Raw genomic sequence first — 11,202 nt, 5'->3', positions numbered from 1 at the left:
GGGGGGTGGATTTACCCTTTCCTGCTCGGCAGCCTCGTCCCGCAGCCCGCGGCAGAGCCGGGCTCCCCGCTGCTCCGGCCCCTCCGCTCCCCTCCTGCCGGCTCTCCGCCCCCGGCGGGCCGGGCGGTCCATGCAGCTGCGCTCCGCTTTCCGCTCTACCTTTGCGGCTCCGCTTGTTGCTCACTTCTCTTCCGCAAATTCTTCTCCTCCCTCTCGGGCGGTGAGGGTGGGATTAAAGGCATCAAAGCCTAAACATGTGACTACGCCAGCACAGAGATTCTCGGAAGGAGAGGAAGGGGAGCCGGCAAGAGTGGGAAACCAAAAACCAGAGGCGGGGGGTGTGTGTGTGTGTGTCTGTGAAAGCAGGTGAGGAAGCCCAAGGCGAGCTGCCTGAGCCCCAGAAGGACTGCCCCGGCGCAGCCGGAGCCCCTTATCCCCGCTCGGCGGTCCCCGAACCCTCCGTCGGGAGCAGCGAAACGCCAGCCCGGGTAGCGCTGCAGAGCCCTGCGGTCCTCTACGGCTGCACAAAGCTTCCCCCAAAAGCCCTTCCCTCGCCAGGATTTCAAGCGTACTCCCGGCACGGGTCCGGTGTACTATGTGTTTGTCGGCTCCCAGGGCCACGCCTTTGCGGCACTGCCCCGTCTCGCTCCCTCTGCAGGGCTCCCCTCCCTCCCGAGCCGGTACCGGTTTGTCTGCTGGCCGCCGGCGCTGCGCCCGCGCCGAGCCCTTTGCCAGCCGGCCGAATCACGGCGCGGTGCCTCGCCTCCGGCAGCGAAGGATCGCTCCCCGCGTGCTCAAGCGGGGAGTCGGCGCTTCAGGGTTACCAGCAGATTGTTTTATGTGCGCCTCGACCGTGGTATGCAGAAATGCTAAGCTTTCCCAGTGGGGAGGCTCATCAGCTACACCAAAATTTGTATCGGGCTGTTCAGGATCCAAAAATCACATCAAACTGACACAGGAGTGCCTCCGACCCGTTCATTTCCCCTTCCCCTTTTCTCTGTGTTCCAGTTCCTGGTTCTTCTACACGCATAGAAGAACAGCCCTTTGACCATAATTATACTTAGTTACGCAAACTGTTTCTAAATTCTGTTATCTGAAATATGCCTCAGAGAAAGAATCCTGTCTTTCGTTGTAAGAACTCCTTAGTTCCGTGCCTGCAGCTCCAGAAAAAAAAGAGTGTCTATGTTCAGGCTAAATTCTTTCCAGGCTCTGACCTCTCTTACTTCTAGGAAAAATCTGAAAAAAACCCAACAAGAAAAAATCCATTACGCTGTTTCAGTAAAACACTATGTTCTGTCAAGCACAGCTAGAATTTTGCTAGAGCCCAGTCCACTGATCAGAAGCTTCTAGCAGGATGCATGTTTTTGTTTTTTAATTTTAATGTGTCAATTTATATTGTTCCCTCTAATAAGCATTATGGACAAAAGAACTCAGTTACGCATGTCTGTGATCCTTACTTCTTACAACTGGCAAGAGCTATCCCCTCAGCTAAGGTTTCTTATTGTGGAGACAATGTGAACGAATGGGGGGAAAGCCAGAGGAACAGTAATGCTCATAATAACACACTCAAGCATCACATTTGGGTTCCTATAGTGACTTGCTCCCCTAGGAAAAGGTGAGGCACACTGGAAGGTCCACAGGTTTACCTAGATGCATGTTACTCTGAAAATAATAAGACAGTAGAAGAAAGCATAGTTTCTCAGGTGATTTGCTTTCCAAAGTCCTTCTCTGCTGACCACCTCTGCCTCTTTTTCTACCAGTTTTTAGTGACAGTGATTCATATTCTACCTTCCACTTCAATGTTCTCATGCCTGCAAATACTGATGCACTGGAAACACAATAGATCCTGGAACAGAAGAGAGGCAAAAGGGTATATGAGAGTACTGGGGTTGGGAATGAGATTATGCATTCCTGGGAGGTCCATTAGCATGTTCTTCCCAGGACTGGAGTTGCAGAATTTGTGAGGAAAAAAAAAAAAGATTTTTTTTTCCCTGCTTCTGTGTCAGTATGTGTGTGGGAGTGTGACTATTGAGTGACATCAGCAGAAACACATCACATTGCACCCACTATTACATTTCAGGTGGGGTTTCAGCCAGCAGAACAATTTGGCAGTAATGAATTAAAAGGAATGGGCCAGAAGGCCTTTTCTTTGGCAATAAATATTTAGGTAATTGTAATTTTATGAGGAGCCTTTCTGTACAGTCTTCTCTGCTGTCCCTTCGCTCACTTGCCTGCTTTTCAGGGAACACTTGGCTTTCATCCTTAAACACTTATTTCTTTAAAACAGCTTCTGTTAGACCCGAAAGACTGAGGGAGAAAAGTCACAAGTGATTTTGGGGCAGTGGCACAGTTTAAACAACAGCCTGTCATCCCAGACTACTAATTTTTATCACAGTGCTGTCTCCTGCTGTGCGCTAGCATAAGGGAGACTGATGTGGCTGAAAAATAAAACTTTTCTTATGATGGATTATTTCTTAGACAGATCACTTCATCTCTTCAGTTCCCCACACCAAATGACTAAGTAAGCACAGCAGGGAGGGGTCTGGAAAGCAGAGATGAACATCTGGGGACATAATCACTCATGAAGTAGTAACATAACTGCAACCTGCAGCGCTCAGAAGAAAGAGTTACTTCCGAAATTATTCAGCCTGTACAATAACAGGACAATACTTTAAAGTTATAATCAGTAAAAATCCTGTGGTGAGAATCGTATTCGAGTCGGGGAGGTTCAGCCCAGCCGTTTGGATCCAAGTATTTTCTGTTGCCAAAGCAGCCTTCCCCCCTGCCATCCACTGTAACAGCTCTCACGGCACTGAGCATTTGTGCAAGGGAAAGGAGCTAATATTTTCTTTTGCTTTGCTTGAGGTCAGGTACAGCTCCTGCTTTTCATAAACATGAGTGTTAGAAGCAGGACAAGTTAGGCAGGTGATGTTTACATGCTTGTACAATGTGGAAAGGACCAGAGCAGAAGTTCATGGTCTTGGGGGCTGCTGAATTGAGAAGCCTGGTTCCTTACGGAGGTGTGTCATTTGTGTTCTGTACATCACTGTCAAAACACCCTTTGCTCCCACCGCATATTCCTTGCCCCCTCCCAGTTCCTTGGCTTTCCTCCCACACAGTAGTCCTACTGCTTCATGTTTTTACCAGAAGGTAAGGGCATGAGGGGGTGCACACTCTAGTTGATTTTGAGCTATGTGTACTGATTATCCAGCCAACGAATCAAACATACAGATTCCTGTTCAGTGTGTGTTGAAGGCTTGTGCTCAGTGGGATGGAGATGTGGGTCTCTGCTCTACAGGAGACTGCATGAAGTATCCAGCAGCAAACACATTAGAGACTTACCTCCTTCAGCCAGTAGCAATGAAATTTGACAAGTGTGTTCAAAATTTATTAGGGACAGGGAAGAAGCTGTGAAAAGCCAGGAAAAAAAAAAAGGCGAAAAAAAAGAGAAAAAAGAAGGAAAAAAAAAAAAGATTTTGTAAGCCTGGTGTCTTTAGGAAAAAATCCAAAGCAATTGCATTCTAGCAGGAAGAATGAACAGTATGTTTACCATAACATGTTGTACCAGTATGTACGTAACCTGGTCAGTTGTAAAGGCTGTGTGTCTTCTACAAACACTCTGAGAAGTTCTCCAGTGCAGTGACAGTATTCTTCCTTTACATTCAGCGACCAGATGATAATAATTACCCAGTTTTTCCTGTACTGTTAGCTGCACAACAGGTATCTTCTCCTTGTAGGTATCTGCTGTTCACTTCAAAAGCTAACTTTTAAAAATACCTTTCTTCCCTTGTTACGTATTTATAGGAAAAAAATGCACAGAGTAAATCAATAAATATTTCCTGCTTACATTCTGCTTTTTAAGAAGCAGCAGGCATTTCTGATGGCTGTTTTGAATAGGAATACAATATTGATGATAACCAAATCACATACAGTGGCTTTCTCTTTTTTTCTTTTAGACTCGGTACTGATCACTGGGGACAAAATTGTTGAAAGTCCTTTGTTGGTTACTGGAGACACAGTGAGCTCACATGTCAGGTCTATTGTGTTTGACTTTAGACAACAGTAGTGAGATGAAATACAGCTCCAAAGGGGATGAATTCATGCTGGCTTAGCTGTCTAGGGTACATCAATGCTCTCTGGAAAGGCTGAAATACTTTGATCTCCTTTTCATCCTGGTCTGCGCATTTGATTATCCACTCAGGACTAAGCACTCTTCATACATTTCCCAGGCCTTCCCTCTGTACAGCCTCCTATATACAACTGCATTCCAGCCTTTTCAGGCTTATACCAATAATTAATTCATCCTGCAGATACATTATTAAATACTGTTCCTGTAATCTCTTCTACCTAAGCTTCACATGTCTGAAGATGACAGAAACACACTTATTGTAGTCCAGTTCTTTTTAGAAAGTATTGCACACATACTCACATGCAAAGCTTTTCTGTGCTTCCTTTGCTTCTCTAAGCAAATCATTAGGTAGGTCTGTTCATAGCAAAAAAATAAGAGTGTGGGCTAACATGGCGATGTGTTAAATGATGGCAGAATTTCAGAAGGGCCACAAGTGTGATTCCACTCAGAGAAATGGATGTATCTTAACCAGTTTATTGTACATGCTCTGGTGATCCAACTTCCTATCTGTCTTGCTCCAGTATTCTGACTTTTGCAGACCACAAACCGAGTATTTCAAAGAGAGGGACAAACGTTTTAATTTAGAAATAGAGTCAAGTAGCTCTCCAAACTATCTGTTAAAATATATTGGCTCTCAGTTACTTGCTCTGTGTTGCAACACAGAAGAACAGTCTGGAACGGTGTACTTTTTGGAGATGCTAAAAAAAAGAACGGGGTAAAGAGGCAAAACACAAGATTTCCAAACTGAGGGTCAGATAGGAATTATCCTGTAGGGACTGCTGGAAAGCTTTTAATTTTCCCTTGCAGAATGGAGTAAAGTTATTTTGTATGGTCACTGGGCACATTTCACTAACAAATTCTGTGCCTGTGTGAGAAGCACAGAACGTTAGTAATTTCTCTGCTCTCTTTCACTGCAAATTTTAGGTGTGCACTTCTGGAACTAAAGGTCTGCCTCTGACATGAGAGAAATGGCCTGTCTAGCTAGAAAGTTTGGGCACCACTCATACAAGGTTTTAACTACACGAAGACTCTCAGGAAAATTGTATCAAATTATGACTTTTTAAAGACTGCTTCAAACCTGCAAGGGACAGCACTGTTTGACATTTAAGAGGTTGTAATTCAGTTTAGCTGAATGGTCTTTGGAAGTGAAAGCAACAAAATAAATGTTAACCTTTTTTTCATTCTACATAATAGTGTCTGTACAGGATGTAACACAGAGACTACGATAGTTCACTTTTAGTTCATATTTTTAATTCATTCAGATTAATTTTTTTGAATATTTAAGTTTAGGCAAGTCCTGGGAGGCCAGCTAGGGGTACTGGCCTTACTTGAAGAAGGACATAAAAGTCTGTGACTAGTCCATGATCTAGAAGGATAATCTGCTATAATTACTAGTATAAAGATGCAAGTAATTTCTCTAGAGTTTATTTTGTAAATTCTCTAATTTTCACTACTGATGAGTAATGAATATTTTCAGATAAATCTCATTTTCCTTTTCCAGTCTCACAGTGCAACAGACAGAGCTTACCAAGGTACAAAGCAGTTTCTGAAGAGCAGCTCTTTAAAATTTAAGCACATCTACTCATATGGATAGTGGGCATAGGCTCATTTTCAGGAAATTCTTCATAGCACTGTTTACAGAATCATTTGCATACAGGACCCCCCCATGCACAGACAGCAAATTAACGGGGTATGCTGCCCAGCAACAAAACCAGAAAGAAAACACTCAAGCTCCTGCTCCATTTTCTGGGCTTTTTATTTCTCATGATCATTACTACAACTGGGCAGTAAGGCAGCAAGGCAATAGCTAGTAATCCCTGTTGAGACTTCTCAGTCTGTGTTACTCACTGATTGGAGTCTTTCATTCCTTCTTTCTTTAGATTGCCTGCCAGGATGTTCTGGGTGTCAAGAGAGTGAGCAAGAGAGTGAGAGCGCACTTCTCTTCTCTATGGTCTTGACTTTTAATTGAGCTGCTTCCAGTATTTACCTTTTTGTATCTCCAGGGCTGGCTGGCTGGTTCTTCAGGCACTTCCAGTGTGAGTGGTGTGGGCAAACAGTCTTTGGCTTATTATAGAAGATCGTATCTATGACTTACTAAGCTGTGCAAAAGCTACTCTTGTAACTATATAGTTATATCATATCCAAAGCTCCTATTTGGAAAAAGTACAGGGGTCCATCCTTGTTAGTCACCAACAGGAAGGGGAAGTAGATGAGGCATGTTTTACAGACCTCGTTATTTCCATAAAATAAAACCACTTAATCATCTTTTGCATTCACACCTATATTCTCCATTTAGTTTATAGCATCAAGTGTTTCTCTACAAGAGGAAGACAATTAGGGAAGTAACATGACAAAACAAAAGTAAGTGAGAATTTCTGTGGAGAGCATAAAAGCCACTTAAACATTTCTATCCAAGTCAGTTCTGGTCAGAGAACAATGGAATTTTATTCCTACACTGGAGCAAAATATAATTTGTATTTCCCTTTTCAGATGCGTGTCATAAGTATTCTAGTATGCTGTAGGGTGAACTTAGATAAGCAGTAATTAACTAATTTTAGTTTAAAACAAAAGTAGTACAATTTCTTTTTACAGTAAAGCAGGAACCCACTTAGTCCAAGTGCATTGGCTACAATTTTATGTGTGTTCGTTTTCTTTAGTCAGCTTGTCTGCCAAGAAAATTATACGTCTTAAATAATATAAACAGCAATTGTTGGATAGATCAAGGACGCTGTGGAGTGATATATATCTGTGTGTCTGATGTACACACTGCATTGGGTGCATATTATTAGGTACAGTACCCTGATGTTATTAAATACAGTTCCGCTGGTGTCCCTGATAAATATGTACCTAGCACAGCACACTGCAGCACCACCTTTTCATTCCATTTCATGCCCACAGCAAAAAACATCAGCTGCTTCACAACATTTGTGAGAGAAAAACAAAAATTATCCTATTTTTACAGCACATCCTTAGTCACAGTGAGGTAAAGACAAAGCCATGCCAAGAGGATGGGATCCTAGAACAAACCTTAAAGAACCAAATTTTGAGCAAGGACTGAGGCTTTGCACTTCAAAGGTCAGATTTAAAAATTAATTTTCTTATTGCTTATCACACTTCGGTAACATGAAAATGCCTCTTACACAAATCAGCCAATAAGAAAGAGATGTCTTTTAAGACACTAGTGTTTCTATTTTTCCTTCAAAGCACCAATGATCAAAATAACAGAGTAAGATAGAATCATCTTGGAGTCTGTAGCCAGTATATGAGGAAATTAAGGGGGTTAAGAAGTTCAATCTAAGCCCTTCATCCTATTTATTTATTTATTGTAGTTGTTTTTCCAAGAAAAGAGCTCCATTTGCTTTGAAGCCAAACACCCGCACACACATGTGACAGGATCTGGCAATTCTATTTGGAAGTATGTTCCACTAATGTGCATTTCCTTTGGGTTTTTTTTTCCCATTTTGAGACTTTTCCTCCCTTTCCTGTCAACTACATGATCTGATCTAGTAGGCTCTGAGCATATGTGTAAACTACCACAGGACACACTAAGGGTTGTGTTTCATACCTGCTCTTCTATGGTAACTAGCCCTGGGTTATCATGAAGTAACTGCTGTGGTTCCAGTTTACAACCTAGCAAATGGAAGGCTGACTTGGGTGCTGATACAAAAAGATACTTTTCCCACTGAATTATTTATGGCAAGAGCTTTGCTCCATTTAATTTGGGGTCTGGTTAGCTCTTTTAGGGCAGTTGGTCCACTGTGAGTGTTGTGGAACAGTGGTTGCCTGAAGATGGCATTTTTCTAGCTCATGATGTTAGGCTAGCTGCTTCTCGTGAGGTCCAAGTCCTCAGGTCCATTTGTCTGACCTCTTACCTTCTGTACGCAACTTGCAATCCCCTTCTCCACCTGCCACTGACAGCACTAGGAGGTGACTGGCCAAAGCTCTTCTGTTCCCATCTTTGGGATAAATCTGTGCTCTGCTATTTCCTCAGCAGACTCCAGGGCACATAACCTTTCTGGCAAAAGAGAGGATTTCTCTCTGCCCTCCAGAGCAGAGCCTTCTGTTAGCCATGATCTCAGAGCAAGTTTCACTAACAGGTTTTAGTGAGATCAGCTATCACACCATCTCCCATATGGCCTTTCCTCTTGGAAGCAGCACTGTTCTGCTGGATGAAATATTATTTTAGATACCATCCTGGGTGTGCCAAACTTCCAAATTTAACTACATATCTGCATGCTGCCTGTCCAGACACATATGCCTATAATGTGTGAACAGTTGCCAACACTGTGTCTCAACATCCTGCCTTACTGAAGAGGATGCATTTCAAGCCAACATGTTGGGCTTTCGTAACTAACTCTGGTATATGCTGCTACTACTACAACTTGAGGGAGAGCCCATGTTTGAGGTTTTGTAGGTCCTTTTGATTTGGAATAGAGATTAACTGGTAATGGGTGATGGTCAGTACAACCCTGGTCACAAGGCTGTGCAAGTCTTGTTTACACAAGGAGAATCAGTCAATCTGAGTGTCCTTCTGCTGTCCCAGCCTTAGCACACTAACACTACGAGCTCAAAATTGTCTCCTCTGTAGGCTGTTCCTTACACAACTTTATTTACTCAGTTCACCTCTGTGTCTTTGGTGTTTTTCTTCATATCCATCTCCCCTCTGCTCTTGCTAAAACAAGTGCACATCGTTGCCAAGAAACTCTCTGCTTCAGTCATTCAAATTCTTAACTAGCTGTAGTTCAGAATTAAGTATGTGCTTAACTCTCTCTTAGAGCAATTGCAAGTGAAGGACTGTGGTTCAACCTGCCAGTTTCAAGAAAAAGCAACCTTATCTATCACATTCCTAGTAGACTAAATAATTGCAAATTGCTGCAGGACGTCCTCTGCAGTTCCTCTTCACTGACGTTAGACTGCTTGGCTCTCCCAGCGTCTTCACAAAAAGTGTCTCAAGTATTCATACAAGTGTTAATACTCCCTCTCTCTCCTTAGCGCTCATATTTATGCTTGTATTTTTTCCCACATCTGCTGTATTGTCTGTGCATAACAATTCACAAGGACGTGACAGTTACTCTGTAAACACCACTAAGGGAAATGGCACATTCCTTCTACTGGAGGGAAGCCAGTGCCTCAGTGCTCAGAGGAAATGACCGTCAGAAGTGGTAATGGAGGGGAGGAGGAGGGCGATCTTTGTGTCTTGAGTTTGCTGGCTGTGTGGAAAGTTACACAAGTGTCCTGAAGCATTTCTTTTTCAGCACTACAATCTAGCTTGCTGCAAGAACTTTCCCTTTTAAACCCTGTTTTAGGGCAGGCCCAAACACTATGCGGTATGCAGTGTATAAAACAGCATCTCAAAGATCAGTTTGCATGCTTATCTAAAGCATAGTAATTAAGACAGATCTGGATGAGAATGTACAAGAGTAGGAGGATGCTTTGGAGGCAGTGGGTTTTTCTTTCCCTGTGGAGGAAATGGCAAGGTGCATGGAGATAAAAGACACAGACACGAAATTAAAGTTGTGACTGTCCCCATTTCAGTTACAGTTTTGCCGTGACGATGTAAAGTGATATAGAGAACGAACTGCTAATTGCTTAATGATTGTCTCTCTGTAACTTTACATACCAAAGACTGGTGCTCGTCAAGGATTAAGCCTGTCAGAGACTGGTACTTGGGAGTGATGAGCAAGAACGAACCATGAACAGTCACAAAACTTAATTAAATGTTTGATAAATTTACGATCTTGTCGAGAAGGCTCAAGTAGAGGCCTTGCTTGAATAGATAGGGCCAGAAAAGATAAGAACTCCTGCCTTTGTTCTCGTCCTTGTAGATAATTTAGGTTAAACTAACCATATGGTTTTTACACCACTAATGAGAACTTAGATAATAAGAGCACTAACGAGCACTGATGTATTAAAACATGTAAAAGACCATACTGCGCAGAATCACCTGAGAAGAGTCAAATAGCGGACAAGTGAGGAAGACTATGGAAGACCACCAGAGATCTTCAATGCGTAAAGGACATTTGCATATGCTAATAGTTTCCCAGAAAACTAATGAATATGTATAACATTTCTTGGAAATCTAGTGACTATGTATGTAGAACATGTATTTAACCTGCACAATTAGACCCGACGGTGTGCACGATAGGTGGAGCGATCCCCCGTGCATCCAGCGCTGCCAATAAAGAATACCTACTTAATAGTTAATCAAATTATTGAGTCAATTTCTCTGAATCAAAAGCTAGTCAGCTAGTCTGCAGGGGATCAACACCTGAGAAAAAAATATGTAGAGGTGAGAAAAACCAAGTATAAAGCAAAGGCAGGGAAAACACAAGGACTGAAAGTTATGCTGACTTGAAGATCTGATTTGGAGTGCATTCGATTCAACAAAAAAGCTCCTTTTGGTTTCAAACATTTTGGTCAAGGACTGGCTGCACTGAAAATCAACCACTTACCAACTGTTTCTTACTCAGCTAAGGTGTATCCAGCTGCAAGGGAATGCTGTGGGTGGAAAATGCATTAGCAATTTTTTTTTTTTTTTTTTTTTTTAACTAGGGGGGGTTTGGGTGCATTTTTTTAAAAAATCCTCCGAGGTACTCACCCTTCCAGTTCTGTTACACGGTTTATTTTATGCCACAGTACTGTGTAGATACAGACATCAACCACGCTGGTCAACTTCCCCAACCTAGCTGCTCTCACACTTGCTCACGAAGCTGCAGCAGCTCACTGCCTTACCAAACTCATTCTGGCAGCTGCAGCATTAAAAAAATTTATAGGGAAAGCTTTGTTTTTCCTTCAGGAACTCAGGTGTTCATTCAGCCTGAAGTCTTGTAGTGTACTACTAGGCTAGTCTATTGCTCTTGGGCATAGCAGCCCCTCACATTGTGATTTGCAACGCGGGGACTGTACCTTTTTTGGCATTTCCCAGTGGAGACAGCTGCTGTGAAGCTGGGGGGGGGGGAGGAGAACTCCACCACCTGCACAAAATGCTTGCAGCGGCTTAAGAGATACAAATCTACTTTAAACTGATAAATAAAGCAGGAACCCTGTCAGTCTGATGATGTTCATAGGTGTTT

This window comes from Haliaeetus leucocephalus, unplaced genomic scaffold, assembly GCF_000737465.1.
Source record: "Haliaeetus leucocephalus isolate CR32 unplaced genomic scaffold, Haliaeetus_leucocephalus-4.0 Scaffold247, whole genome shotgun sequence".
NCBI lineage: Eukaryota > Metazoa > Chordata > Aves > Accipitriformes > Accipitridae > Haliaeetus > Haliaeetus leucocephalus.
The sequence above is the reverse complement of the archived record's forward strand: the minus strand, read 5'-3'. Positions refer to the sequence as shown.